The following is a 12,703-nucleotide window of genomic DNA, read 5'->3' as shown; positions in this document are numbered from 1 at the left end:
TTATATAATTCATATCAACATGTTCACTTTGTTGTGGGAACTGTCTGCTTCAAATCCACACCTGTTCTGGTTTCCTTGACAAGGCTTCAGGTTCCCACAGTCTTTAGCTGAATTGAAGAGGTTTTGTTTCTCCATTTAACCCACTTGAAAGTAACATCTCTCTCCCCACACCTTAATCTAAAGGCAAGATGAAACACAGAGGCATGTTTCATCTTGACAATGACTGCATTTTGGACACTTGGCGACTGGCTTTCATTTATGCCCAGTTGCAGTGTCCTGTGATCAAATGACTATAATTTGCAATATTTTAACCAGGAGAATAGATTTGCTTGATGACCATATGATTTGCTTAATAACTGTCATAATAATGATAGAAAAATCAGTCAATCACAGTCATGCATTGATCTATGACTGGGATAACTTAAGAACAAAATTCCAGTCCCAACTGTGGTCAAATCAAAATCTACCTATAGTTTTGCAAAGTTATTTCATCTTATTCTTTTCACCTATTCTTATTCTTTGGAAAGTCCTTGATCAACTGAATTCTTTATTATTCTAATATGAAAGAAAGGCACTGTTAGAAAACAGAAGAAACAAATATGCCAAAATAGTAGAGGGAAGAAAATAGTGTTACTCAGTGAAAAATATTAATATCTTGTGCTAATTGAATTTAAGGGAGAAAAAAGTATCCTTCTATATCTGGTCATTTTAGAAAGACACATTTCCTGTACATTTCTAATCTGTGATTGCTCAAGATATAAAGTGTTCTTTTCCGTATGTTTAAATGGACATCTCAATTACAGTACTGGTTTATTTTTTTGTGGGTATTATTCATCCAATTGCCCTTCTTTTTATGTATTTTAACTCTTTGACTGATGAACATGTAACATTAATTACATCTGAGTTTTATTTGTAGAATTACTTCATCTGACAAACTTCTTGTGGTCAAATAAAGAAAGTATTTTGGGAATAAAGATTTTAGAAAGGTAGGAACGGGCAATTTTTAGATAGAATGCTAAGAAAAGGTTAATATCATCTCGTTTTAACAACACACTAAAAATTAAAAATGTCAGTATTGAAATCTGAAGAATAGTGTATATGCTTGCTTGCTCTTTATTATTTCTATCCTCTAACACAGTCATGCAATGTATTAAAATGTTCTGTGTCAGTCTTAGGTAATTAGGACCTGATTAATCAAATTTGCGGCACCTCATTTTGATGATAATGTTCTGCTGAAATGGATCTTACCTTTGACTAATGGATGATAGAGTTGATAACTGGGGACATTTTAATCACAGAACTCCAGTGATAGATGGCTAGCCTAGCTAATTGAATTATTTGACTGTACATTGTGGGTTTGTTTTTTTTTGATTTGGACATTTTAGCTCCATAGGTAGGAGGCATATTATTGTTAAATAATACTGAAATAATGCTGAAATAGATTATTTGTTTGGACTTCAATGGAAATTATGCTGCTCCTTCCCACCCATACTCATCTTTTCTTATAATAATCCTATATGGTCTCAGTGGGGAAAAAAAGTGTGCTACAATATTTGAAGCTATACTTAAGCAATTGCTTAAGGACTTTTGATGAACAGCAATTCTTCATAGTAGCAGAAATCTTCTGATCTTTCTGATCTTGGTCATACCTTTTTTTTTAATGTTTCTCTTTTCCATTCACACAGAACTATCTGCCTCCAATTCACAGAAAGACTAGCAGAGTCTTCCTTCAGTGTATTGGGAAGAAAGAACTGCTGTGCAATTTATTCCATTTCTTATGATTGATACAAAATCTGCTCCAGAATGTTCCAGAATGTCTAGGAAACACCACACAAGGCTTCCTTCCTTCCTTCCTTCCTTCCTTCCCTCCCTCCCCTCCCCTCCCTCCCTCCCACAGGAGCCTATAGTGATTAAAATACAGCCACCAGAATTTCATTTACATCCAACGTGGCAATACTTTTTGCAGTGGCTCTCAGACCTTCATCAGAGATTTCATACATTGGATTTTAAATATAATAAAGATCAAAAAGAGTATCATTGCCATCATCATCAGTTCTTCATAAATATTATAATATTGTATCCATACTCTTTCACTCACATTACAAATTCCTCTTCTCTGTACCTCAGGAAGTTTGAAGATGTCATACTGGAAGTGAAGGACCTTAGGAGTTCCCTTCAATACTTATTAAAGACTCTAAACTTCAGAGAAATATGGGGCAACTTGAAAGTGATTTTGTGTTAATTGCATCATTTTGCTTTCAAAAGAGCGGTAAGGAAATGGAATAAAATTTTGGGAGGGGGGACAGGATAGACAAATATTTCTAGTTCTTCATTTGCATTTATCACCTGAAGAATTGGCAGCACTTTTAGTATACTTGAGTATCCTATTAACATGGATTGCACTATAAATTTTGAGGGGGGTTCTTTGCTCTGATTTTGTTTTGCTGACAATTTAGAATGTCCTCAATAGATTTATTGATCATTCCTTTTTTAAAATTAACAAATGGACAAATATAGTATACAGAACAGAGAAGGTTGTAGAGAAGAAAACACTGTCTGAGTTGTTTTATTTATGTATCTGTGCTTGGCTCAAATCCATATTTTTTTTTCTTTTTAAAAATGCTACACTAACATAAGTTAACTATAGGTAGATGTATAAAGGCTGACAAAACCTTTATGAAAAAAAATCAGCAATTGCTATGTTTCTAATGCAAGCCCTAGTTATAGTGAAATAAAGATTAAACTCTTGTGCCTTTTTCTTCATACCTGCATGATGTAAACTATTCTTTTTTTGGATGGGAAACTATCTTCTACAACATCCTACCTCATGAATTGCTCAGTTTGGGAAGATCCCTTTAAGAAGGATTCAGAAAACTGGAATAAGTGCACCAAACAACAATGAGAATTATTAGGGAAATTAAAGCAAAGTGTTACAAGGAGAGATTGTGTTTGTATGTTCAACCTTGAAATGGGAAGTCTGGATTAATATAAGGTGCAGATGAAGAATATAATAGCACTTTTGAAGTAGGATATCTTTTTAAATAGATATTCAGTAGGATATTTAAAGGATATCCCACAGAAGAAGGTACAACTTCTTAAAGTTTAGCACAGAGAATAATGGATTTAAGTTATAAGAAGACAGATTCTTACTGAATGTTAGAGAATAAAAAATTCTAATACTAAGAGAAGTTGAACAGTTCAACCAATTACCCAGAGAAACAGAAGACTCTCTTTTATTGAATGTTTTGAAGCACAAGTTAGTCATCTATTAGTTAAAGATATTTAATTTGGATTCCTGAACCAAAAAAAAAAAAAAGTGGGGTCAATGACCTAAGCATTCTCTTATGATTCTATGATGTGATTTCACTACCAAACTTCTATATTTTGATGATGATAGAAATAACATGCTCTGCAGAGACATTCTTTTAAAAGTATCTGTTCCTTCAAGAAAAATAGTTAGATTGGACATTTAGGAAATTTAAATACTAAATAAGTAATAGTCATCTGTTCAAGAAACCACTAATAAAATAATCTTTTTTCATTGATATTTCATCTTTCAAGCATGATGTTGAAAGAAAAATAATCTTCATCAGGGTTCAGTCCAAACTAGCAATAAACAAAATGGAGACTGCTTTAGAAAGAAGGTTGTAGTTTATTGAAGAACAGAGCCATGCAGAAATGTGGCTCTGGGAAAGTTGACCACATGAAGCTGGGAGTGGTGGGTTTTTATAACTTCTTGAGCTTTTGTGTTTGGAATTGTTCTTGTGGCATGAATTTGACCTGAGCTTTTGAGCATATCCTTTTGATATTCTGATGGTGGTGGGTTAATCCTATTATGTCCTAAAGGTCATGTCCTGCTTCTCTGTGGCTGTGGCTGATGGCTTACTTCCTGTGTTGGATTTTTGGGGTGAGGGGTTGTTGGTTATAATTCTATAACTCTGCTATTGTTAGCTATCAGTTTTTCTGCAAAGGATTTAAAAATATCCTGTCTTGAATGGGTTTCTGCAGGCAGTATTTGCTCATGAATGGGGCCCCAGACCTTCTGAATGGGATTATCAAATCTGCATTTCTACAGACTTGTCCTCTGCCTAGTTTCTGCTTGGGGCTATTAAGAAAAAATGGGCTTGCTCTTCTGCCTTTAAGATCCTTTGGGGAAATATAATATTCTTCCTTTTTAATATTTCCAAAATATTTCTTTCTCTGGTGGGAGGCTGACTTCCCACAATGGGAACATTAAAATTTATTTGGACACAAAATTATTTATTTTCCTGAATTTTTAAGCACTTTTTCTATACTTAATAGATGTTAACTGGATTCTACTGATAGATGCTAAGTAGGTTGTGGCAGTAGTGGGATTCAGCCAGTTCGCACCACTTTGGTAGAACTGGTAGCTAATTTTTTGTTGCCCATGCCCAGAATGGACTTCTGGAAGCAGTATCCACACAGAGAACTGGTTGTTCACATATTTGAATCCACCTCTGGATTGTGGTCAATTCTCTATTATCCAGTGACTTTTCCATCACTTTTTTACATACATTAAATGAAAGAACTTGTCTTGTCTCATTGAACTTTCTATTTATTATATGGGAACGAGAGCAGAGAAAATATTTCTACTGAAACCATTTCTGGTTTGTGACATAATGAGAAATCTCTAGGAAAAATTAACTTTCTAGAAAAGTTACTTAAAACTTATTCTTTTTAACCTTTCAACCATAGTTCACAGTAATAAGGAGAAAAGAAAGTCTTAGTAATTACTCTTCTTCTGTAGTATCAGGAAAGACAGATGGCAAGTTTGTGTTTGTTTTTTGCCCTCTTATATCTGGATTAAAAGACCACATCAAATCCATTGTTAGGGAGCACCATGTCCTCCAAATTATTTATAAGAAATACAATGAACATATCAGAGCAGTTTGTAATAATAGACTTGTCAATCATATTGTTTTTTAAAAAGTGTAATTGAGGAAGCAGCTAATGTAGGTTTTAGTTGAATACCTGCACATATATGTCAGGCATCCAGGAAAGGCAGATAAAATGCATAGCATTCAAGTAACTAGAATTTTAAAAGTCAACTTCAATAGTTCAGGAGAATATAAAGTAACCCTTGTTTGATTCAGTATCAAAACCTTATATCAGGTGATAGAAATAGATTGTCATTATAATGTCACTGGATTGCCTAAACTAAGAATTTTCTAGACTAATTTCCAAATGACAACAGGAACTATTGCTCAAGTTGTGTAGTTCAGTTCTGAGGCATTTGATACTGCAAACACTACGTTTCATGGCAAAGTAAATCTTTAATTTAGAGCAGTCTTTCTCAGCCTCAGCAACTTTAAGATGAGTTGACATCAATTCCCAAAACATACCATGGTAGCTGGGGAATTCTGGAAGTAGGAGAACGGTATAAAAAGTGGAATAACATGATTTCACTATTAAAACTAAACATATTCATTTTTTATCTTGGCTAACTTTGTTAGAAGTCTTTGGCTTGAAAATAAGTAACATATCCTGCTCTTGTCATTCAAATTTAATCCAAACTGCCTCTGATATTAATACAGAATGAAAATGAATCACAGCAATTTCCTGTTTTTCCAGATTTAAGTTTTATAGATGACTTAAGTATGGCTTTATTTACCAAATATTGCTTGGATCTATCCTATTTTTCATGCTCGCTTTTAAGGAAAAGAAACTATAGGACAAAGATAAAAATGCTTTTTACCTTCCTGAAAAAATGTTCTGGTTATCAACAATGTTCAATTTTGATGAGAACCTATACAAATAAACATTTGAAACTTGGATGAGGCATGATTAGACCCAAAAAGAGCCAGCTGGGTTGAGGCCATTAAAAGCAAATCCTGGCACATTTATGGCAGGGGGCATCCTGTTGGCTTTCAAATTAGTAAATTGATGTGAAATTATAAGTAATTAGCTTCAGCATTTTAGCAGACCCAATGAAAATTATTAGAAAACATCTAACAGCTGCTGGCTAATCAAGAGAAATAGTCCAGCAACTATAGAACATTTTAAATGCTCCTAATAAAAATGTTAGCATTTTGTGAAGGGTAGTGTCTGTGGGCATAGTGGTTTATAGAAAGAAATAAGAAATACTAGTAAATAGCATATGGGATATTTAAAAGACAAAGCAAAACTCAGGTTGATTATTCATAATCAAACAATATTATGTACACTTCTTGCCTGGAAAGAGAAAGATGATTGTTCCTCCATTATTTGTGTAATCATGTTTTGATACAAAGCAACAAAAAATGGATGTTTGTAAACTGAGGATCTTAAACTATATTTTTTTTCCGTAGAACAGTTTGTTTCAATCATCTACAACAGAGATGGAGAACATTCTGCTAATATAAAGTTATAAGGGATACTAACATCCCTCTGAGGACTTCTGACTCAGTTCCCAAAACATAAAAGGTTTCATGTTGTTGTTGTTGCTGTTAATTGTGAAGTCATGTCCAGCCCATTGTGACCTCATGGACAACATTCCTCAGGTATTCCTGTCCTCTACCATCTTCTAGAGCAGTGGTTCTCAACCTTTTTAATGCCGTGACCCCCAACCGGTTGTAAGTCGAGGACTATTCAACCGGTCATAAGTCAAGGACTACTCAACTGGTGCAGCACCGTTTGCAGAATGGGACTTTTGGCAGGCTCAGCAGGGCAGAGACAGCCTGGACAATTCCTATTGGCTTTTGAAAGCCAAGAGAATTAGACTCTATTCAAGAGAGTCTATTATATTGGCTTTCAAAAGCCAATAGAATAAAAGGGAGTAGCACAGCTAAGGAAAAGGGGGGAAAAATGGTGGCCCCATTTTTGTTTGGTGACCCCTGTAAAATGGTTGTTTGACCCCAAATGGGGTCCCGACCCACAGGTTGAGAACCACTGTTCTAGAGTCCATTTAAGTTCACGCCTACTGCTTCAGTGACTCCATCCAGCCACCTCATTTTCTGTCGTCCTCTTCTTTTATTGCCCTCAATCTTTCCCAGCATTAGGCCTTTCTCCAGTGAGTCATTCCTTCTCATTAGGTGGCCAAAGTACTTGAGTTTCAACTTCAGGATCTGGCCTTCTAAAGAGCAGTCAGGGTTGATCTCTTATAGGACTGACCAGTTTGAATGCCTTGTAGTCCAAGGGACTTGCAGGAGTCTTCTCCAGCACCATAGTTCAAAGGCTTCAATTCTTTGGTGCTCAGCCTTTCTTATGGTCCAACTTTCACATCCATACATTGCAACTGAGAAAGCCATGGCCTTGACTATACATACTTTTGCTGGCAGGGTGATGTCTCTGCTTTTTAGTATGCTGTCTAGATTTGCCATAGCTTTCCTCCCAGGAGCAAGTGTGTTTTAATTTCTTGGCTGCAGGTCCCATCTGAGGTGATCTTGGAGCCCAAGAAAATAAAATCTGTCACTACCTCCATTTCTTTCCCATCTATTTGCCAGGAATTGAGAGGGCCGGATGCCATGATTTTGGTTTTCTTAATGTTGAGTTTCAAGCCAACTTTTGCACTCTCCTTCTTCACCCGCATCAAGAGGCTTTTTAATTCCTCTTCACTTTCTGCCATTAGAGTGGTATCATCTGCCTACCTTAAGCTGTTGATATTTATCCAGGCAATCTTAATTCCAACTTTTGATTCATCTAGCCCTGCCTTTCTTATGATGTGCTCTGCATATAAGTTAAATAGGCAGGGTGACGGTATACAGCCTTGCTGGACTCCTTTCCCAATTTTGAACTAATCAGTGGTTCCGTGTCCAGTTCTCACTGTTGCTTCTTGATCCACATATAGGTTTATGAGGAGACAAATAAGATGATCTGGTACTCCCATCTCTTTAAAAACTTGCCACAATTTGTTGTGATCCACACAATCAAAGGCTTTAGTATAGTCAATGAAGCAGAAGTAGATGTTTTTCTGGAACTCCCTAGTTTTCTCCATGATCCAGCATATGTTGGCAATTTGATCTCTAGTTCCCTTGCCTCTTCAAAATCCTGCCTGTACTTCTGGTAGTTCTCGATCCACATACTACTGGAGTCTAGCTTGTAGGATTTTAAGCATTTTACTGCATTGTCTTTTAAGATTTTGAATAGCTCAGATGGAATACTGTCACCTCCACTAGCTTTTTTTGTTGCTCAGATTTCCTAAGGCCCATTTCACTTCACATTCTAGGATGTCTGGCTCGAGGTCAGTGACCACCCCATCGTGGTTATCTGGGATGTTAAGCTCATCCTTGTATAATTCTTCTGTGTAGTTTTGCCATCTCTTCTTAATCCTTTCTGCCTCTGTTAGGTCCCTGCCATTTTGGTCCTTTATCATGCCCATCTTTGCATGAAACGTTCCCTTCATATCTCCAATTTTCTTGAAGAGATCTCTGGTCCTCCCTATTCTGTTGTTTTCTTCTATTTCTCTGCACTGTTCATTTAAGAAAGTATTCTTATCTCTTCTAGCCTTTCTCTGGAATTCTGCATTCAATTGTGTGTATCTTTCTCTTTCTCCTTTGCCTTTTGCTTCCCTTCTGTCCTCAGTTATTTGCAAAGCTTCCTCAGACAGCCATTTTGCTTTCTTGCATTTCTTTTTCTTTGGGATGGTTTTAGTTTGTACCTCTTATACAATGTTGTGAACCTCCATCCATAGTTCTTCAGGCATTATGTCTATAAAATCTAATTCCTTAAATCTATTTGTCACCTCTACTCTTTCATGGATTTTTTCGTCCTTCATGGATTACTGCCTTGTCGTGGTGAAGGGGCTTGTGTAACTCAATGAAGCTATGAGCTGTGCCATGCAGGGCCACCCAAGATGGACAGGTCATAGCAGAGATTTCTGACAAAATGTGATGCACTGGAGAAGGAAATGGCAAACCACTCCAATATCTTTGCCATGAAAACCCCATAGACAGTACTAAAAGGTTTCATAGGATTGTAGAAACACAAAGTACCAGTTTCAACCATTAAGTTCTCCTCAAATAAATTAGGCACATTTGGGATGCTGGTTCTGCCCACTTGTGAGTGTAGTCCTCTTCATGCTATGAAAAGTTTAATGTGGGTTTAAGTCAGTGGTTGCTGATTCCTGACCTATACAGTCCATATCTAAAGAGGATCTTGAAGATAATGATAATTGCAACCCATGCTTTGAAGCTTTCTCCTTGGCTTTTTCATGAATTATTCAGAGAATTCAGATCCATCTCTAGTTCTTCCTCAGCAAATCTATTTCTTCAAAAGACTCAAGAAGAATCCCATATGTATAGTAAGCTTATGGATTTATACAGAATTTTTTAATTACGTTTCCCATCTGAATCCCAGTGAATTTTGTGTATATAAATTTACTGTGTAGACTGCAATATGTAAGCATAATTTTATGCCTCTTTCATTGTCTATTCTTCTCCATCTGAATTATTGAAGTGCATATATGAAATGCAAAGAGATAAAGGTAAATAGATGTGATGTAAGATCACATCAAAGCTTTTCTGTATTTACTGTGATCTCCAGTGATTAAATACTTCATAAGAAAACATTAGTAGCTTGGCTTCCAGTTCCGGTTTGCAGCGGTGCGGTCGAACAAAGGGAGTCGTCCTTTTGTAGACCGAGTTTCCCCTGCCGGTAGACCCCTGAGAGGGTTGAAAAGTCGCTCTGGAGGAGTGAATACTGTTGAGAAGGCTTCTAGGATGGTTGCAGAGGAGTGGTGGCATCCTCTGTGCTCCGAGTATCTCCTTTGGGCTGACAGGGTAAATATCGGCCAGTATAATGGCTGATCGTTTAGCTGCGCCAACCGTAAGCCACAAGATCATCTAAGCAAATAGACCCACAAGGGAAGACTTGGTGAGACTTTCTTTTTACCTCTATTCTCTTTATGCCTGTGAAAAGTTCTTTTTTTTTTTTGAATTATTCTCTTTTCTGGTAAAGCGGCGTTATAAATGGGGGAAGAGAAGCTTAAAGGATTAATTCTATTTTGATTTGAATGGTTGATTTTAATTTGGATATTGGGGAGCCTTAAGAAAGTTTTTTATATACTTGGAGAATATGGTTTTCTTTTACCTCTATGGTGTCCAGAAAGATTGAATATCTGACTAACTTTGATTACTCTCAAGGGAACATTTTCTGACGAAACTATTTATTGTATTTGCCATTTTTTCTTTGCTTGGAAGGCTTTCATTTTGTACAAAGGAAAAAGATGAAGAAGCTGGGAGGAGATGGATATTGATTGAGTGTTTTTCAAATATAGTCTTCCTCAGAAGGACAAGGATTTTAAACATGATAAAAATGGAGGAAACCTGTCTAGATCTTACTTATAAGTATATTTTGGATAAAATTTTGGAAAATACAGAGAAGATAATTGCTTGTACAAAGAATATCTCTTTGTATCAACAAGGTAAAGCAGAAGGATTAAGTGAAACAGCAATTTATCTTCAAGAGATTTGTTCTCCATTTACTGAGTTGGAAGAAGCAAACTCACAGTTGGATTATCAATTGATATTGGAAAAAAGACTTGATACCAATGGACAAATGATTTATGATAAGCAAATGGAGGATCTTACTTCAGAAGGACAAGCTGGTTTGCAGACACCATTTGACTCTTTGATAGAGAAAAATTATTGGAAGAAGAGCAAAATTTGATAAAAGAGGACAATATAAAAAGGATTTTAACTAAAATTTATGCAATTTTAAAAGAGAGGAGAAATAATGTTCTGCCACGAGTTATTCAGATTAGCTGTAACTTTTATACTAATTTAACAAAATGTACAATAGGAGCTTCTTTTTTGGTGTGTATAGTGTGGCAGGTGGAGGCTCGATTATGGAAACCTATTTGGAATAGAAAAAAACCCAGAATAAGATATAAATATTAAATTTGATTATAGTAATGTGCTAAAGGTTTCATAGCAACCCGGATTGATTTGTATTTGGACTTTGTTAAAAGGGTGTTATATGTTTTTAATATTAGAGATGGTATAATGAGAAAAGGACTGAAATATGGGAAAAGATGGAATTAATTATTTGAGAATTGGAGAAGTATTGAAAAAGAATAGAATATGGGTGAGAAATAGAAGAATTTAGTTTTGGAGTTAATAATGTTTAAATAAGAAAATACTTGGGGCAGTAAATAAATATGTTAGTCTAAGATAAATATTTGTAAAATTAAGAAAGCGTAAAACAGGATATTTTGGATAGACAATGAGTTTTTGTAATTTTTATTGATTAATGAAATTTATATATAGTGATATATTCAATGAAAACTTGTTTTAGAAATATCTTAATGAGCCTATAAAATATAAATAGATAGAGAATGTTAGTTTATGTTTAATTATTTAACTTGGATGTAGCGATATATTAGTGAATGAATTGGTTTTAGAAATATATTAATTTGATTATAATATTTTAAATAAATGGAAAGTTTAAGTTTAAGTTTAAATATGTGAAAAAGTATAGGTCTCTATAGACTCTTCATTGGTTAATGTTAGTGTGTGTGTGTGTGTGTTGGAGAGATGATTGTACGATGAAGTACAAAATTGTACATACCTATCGTTTTGAGCCATGCTGGGACACGTTACAGATTGAACACAGTTGACAAAGCTAGAGATTTCTATACTTCGGTCCTGAGTGCAGGCTCAACTTCATCTGGTCGGAAATCTTTGAGTGGTAAGGAACCTGAGCAGCAATCTGAGGCACTAGATTTGGTTTCCGCAGGGATGATAGAAGTGGCAAAGCAACGCCAAACAGAGGCTAAAGAGCAGAGGATGACTCGTGCAGCCTATAAGCGTAAAGAGAAAGAGCAACGTAAAAAAGAGCCCAAAGAGAATTCTCCTGGAAGTGCATCACCGCCGGTGGGAGGAGCAAGACCCAAGAGTTATGCAACACACGCAGCTCTGTCAGAGTTTGATGGTGTCTTCTCCAGGCTGCGTGCCAAGGGAGATGGCAAAGTTTTTGACCTGGAATGTTAATGGATTGAATTCTCCTCAGAAACGGAAAAAAATCTTTTATTATTTGAAACAACATACCAATGATGTTATTTGTTTACAGGAAACTCATATTCTACTTAAAGATCAGAAATATTTAGTTAATGCTCGTTTGGGATCTCATTTTATATCTCCTGCACCTGGGAAGAAAGGGGGAGTTGTTATATATGTTAAACAAAACCTGCCAGCTTGTCTGGTAGAATCAGATCCCCAGGGGAGATATGTGATGATTGAACTTGGTATTTATGGAAAGAAAGTACTTATAGTTGGACTTTATGCTCCAAATCAACAACAGGAACAATTTTATAAACAGTTACACCAAAAAATAACTTTGCTTGATTATAGATCAGTGGTATTAATGGGTGATTGGAATGGTGTCTTAGACACACAAAGGGATAAGAAAGGTTCCTCTCCTTTTCTTAAACAAGCAAGGCTACCTAAAGCCTTTTTTGATATGAAAGAAGACTGGGAATTAAGGGACTATTGGCGGGAACGTAATCAAGAGGAGAGAGACTTTACTTTTTTTTCTGACAGACACCAATCTTTTTCAAGAATTGACTTTTTCTTGATTACCACGGATTTGTATAATAAAGTAAAGAATGTAAAGATTTTTCCTAGATCACTGACGGATCATAGTCCAGTTTGGATGGAGTTGATTCAAGAGAAAGAGGAAAGAAGATCCTGGAGAGTTAATGAAAATTTGTTTAGACAAGAGAAGAATGTTCAAAAACTAAAGGAGTGTTTAAAGGACTATTTTGCTT

The sequence above is a fragment of the Crotalus tigris genome, unplaced genomic scaffold, assembly GCF_016545835.1.
Source record: "Crotalus tigris isolate CLP2741 ecotype Arizona unplaced genomic scaffold, ASM1654583v1 scf7180000020708.443673, whole genome shotgun sequence".
NCBI classification, from domain to species: Eukaryota; Metazoa; Chordata; class Lepidosauria; order Squamata; family Viperidae; genus Crotalus; species Crotalus tigris.
This window is presented reverse-complemented; position numbering follows the sequence as displayed.